This window comes from Geospiza fortis, unplaced genomic scaffold (genome assembly GCF_000277835.1).
Source record: "Geospiza fortis unplaced genomic scaffold, GeoFor_1.0 scaffold40, whole genome shotgun sequence".
NCBI classification, from domain to species: Eukaryota; Metazoa; Chordata; class Aves; order Passeriformes; family Thraupidae; genus Geospiza; species Geospiza fortis.
Genome location: NW_005054297.1, coordinates 25,504,605 through 25,508,063, shown reverse-complemented (window position 1 = coordinate 25,508,063; position 3,459 = coordinate 25,504,605).

Below are 3,459 nucleotides of genomic sequence, written 5' to 3'. Positions count from 1 at the left end.
GGAAAAGGCACAATCACACAATCAGGTATGCAAACCCCACATGTAAATCTCAGACACAGTTCTGACTAAGCCAGCTAGCTCTTACTGCTTCACAGCTTGTGGTGCATGCATTTGAGAAACACTGATAAACAGACAAACCTGTTCACGGGACACTTTTTGAATTAATTAGGCATTTATTGCCACTTCACTGGATTAACAGCTTTGAGATAACATGGAGCTTTCATTTAGCAGGCCTTGGAACCAAATCAAGCCTGACAACCTTTCCCAATTTGTTTTGGATTTGCCTTAGTTCTCCTTCTACAAGCACAGAATCATTTAGTATTTATAATGGTAGTTAAATGCCTCAGGGTACCACAAGTGAACTACTGTGAAGGCAAACAAACAGTTGAGTACCAGCTGTAATGAATGTCACACAAGAAGGTTAAGCTTGCCTCTCTCACCTGTGTAAATCACTAAGCATGTCAGGGAACTAATCATCTCCAGGCTCAGGACTCCCAGGATAAGATACAGGTACACTTTGCTGTGATCAGGAAAGGAATGCTGCACTGACAGAATCAAGAGCAGGGCTGTATTACCTAGAAAACAAATGTTATATTTTACAGATTTACTAATTGTATTAGCTATTGAAAATTAATTAATGCTTTGTCATGCCCAGTATCTGCATTAGGCTGTAACACTTCAGTAATGCTTTTCCATTTCATACCATGCTTGCCCCTTCAGCTAATTTCCTTAACGTGCAAGCTTATACCTGCTGGTAGCAAAATGAGGTTTCATTTCAGCACATGCTTGTAATGGTAGACAATTAGGAGTTTTCTTATAGATTCTTCCAACTTAAAAAACAAGAGTGGAAGAAACACACTAAAAATAACTAAAATAGGTACATGGGCTTAAACTGTTTCTGGCTTTGTTTATGCTATTCATTTTACTCATTCTTTCAATTCCTAAGAGCTTATGTAAGTCAGCTGAAAATTAGGGAGTATTTTTCTTCAAGCAGTGGATTTAAAATATATTTAAATTAGGCTAACAGAGCAAAAAAAAAAACCAAAACCTTAACACCTTCCTTTCAAAGCTAACTTGCATAGGCTTCCACTTGCTATTATCTTAATACTTGAACATAACTGAAAGTTTAATTGAAATTAGTCAAGGAGACAATTAGTCAAGGAGAAAAAATACTGAGTTACAGGTCTAAAAACCGTTTCTGATACTGAGTGTGAAGTGTTTTCTTCCTTCCTGTAAAAATGTGTCAGACCAGTGTCTGGATAAAGAACTAAATTTAAAAAGACCTAGGGTAGGGAACTGTGCAGTTCTCTTTCCTGCTGTGTCAGTCAAGTGAAGAAAGTGGTATCAGCAGTCATTACCATGGCAGGCAGCTTGCAATAATGGAAGAACTACCTTCTGAACAACAGATGATCAAAATTCTACAGCACACACCTGATTGCATCTGAACATTCACAAATGCCCAGAGTTTGTCTTGTAGGGGAGAAGTGGGCTCCATCTAAGACTGAAAGCAGGGCAAAGTATTGCCAATTACACTGCAACAGGCAGAAATAATCCTTTTACATCATTAAGCCTCCTGTAGCCTGCTTTTGTCACTGCACTCCAAACACTTCTACATCTTCAGAGCTCTATCTAGTGGCCAGAGCCTGAAGTGTTGCACATTTATCAAGCTGACTAGTCCTTTTAGAGACTGTGAGGAAAGAAAGCTAGATTCCTATATAGAACAGGACCATTCACTTATTGATTCTGGTGAAGAAAGATCTTCTCCAGGAGGGAGGTGGGATTATAAGAGGCAAAAACACTGTAGAAGCTATTGCTCTGCCCTTTTCCACTGCTATTTGTTGAAAAAATCCCCTTAAGTGAGATGGATTTCAGATTTGAAAGTGATTTGTAGAAAAGCTTCACCAGTAGGTGCACCAACACTTTTCAGCTAAACTTATGAGATTAGAGATGTAACTTAAAGATATAGTTAAATCACTTCTATACACCACCTTTTGTCCACAGAAAGTAGAAAAAGGTAGTCAGATACAAAGCTGAATCTTTACACATCCTCAGTGAAGAAAATTGGTTATTTCACTGAATTCAGATAGCTGTTGGGCAACAAGCAATTCATCTGTTTCTATGTGGATTGCTGACCTTGAAAAGAGAAGAGCAGCACACTTCCTGGAAGGACAAGAAGGCTTACCACATATCCAACCAGATAAATAAATATGCAAATCAAATCACTAGCAGTCAAACACAATCCTTGCTGACTGAACACTCCATGGCTGAAGACTAAATGCTAATGACTAAATGTTTTACTCAACCTCACAGTGTGAGCATCTTTGCACTATTAACAGTTCCTTACAACCTGCACCTGGCAGACAAGAAAGATCAGTACAGAGATTCATCTGACTAAAGGATCATTTTTAAGAGCTCATAGGCAGGTTCATAAAAGTTCATAATATAGAATACACGATTATATATAACCTGCTCAGTCTTTTATTGTGTCAACAGTTTAAAGCTTTAGATGGAAAAAAACCCAAGTTCACTTCACCTGTGGCATGTATCAGCAGTGGAAGCCTTTTCAGATGCCTTGTTGATCGGTATATGGAGAAGTAACCTCTTCTTCTGACTCTGCTGTGGTGGTGCTGCACATATCGTTCAAAACAGACGTGCAGAACCCACAGAACTACTTTTGCAATTATTATGACAGTCTGCACTTTAAGTGGGTGAGTGTAGTTTCCAGGGCACTTATCTTGGTTTGGATTGGGGTAAGAACAAAACATAGCTGCTAAAAATGCTAGAACAACAAAAGCAACCTGGAAGAGAAAGGGAGAAAAATCTTTAAAGTCAACATTTAGCTATACATATGAAAAAATCCCTGAAACACAAAACCAGGATTATGCAGTTAATTCATTATGCATTACTTTCTGAATTGATTTTATTAGAGTTGAGGTAACATATAAAACATTAGACACTTGCTACAACCACTACATGTCACTCTGGGAACATACAAATGACTGAAATTGCTAAGTAGCAAGATTGAATTCCAGCAGGGCAAGCAGTCTCCAGCAGAACAGAGCTAGTAACTGTCACCCTTCCAAGAATTTTTACTAAATCAATTTCACTGTTCCTTGAGTCTTCATAGTGAATTTATTTCATTTCTGGACCCTCCTTATTATGCCTTTTTACTTTAAAGAAAACTTGATTTATGCTCCTAAAGAGAAATCACATCTTTTTAAGACTCATTCAATTACACTGAAGAGCCTGTCCCACAGAGCAGTATTATCTTATCGGTACACTCTACATTTCCTGAAACTGACATTTCCCGAAATTGACATTTCCTAAGTGAAAATCAACACTTTCCTACAGCCACTGAAGATCATCTCCACATTGACTTTAGAAAAGTAAATCATCAGAGTAACTTAAAGTGAATTATTCGCACTGGGTAGGCATTTTTGCCAACTGGTAATCATTCCT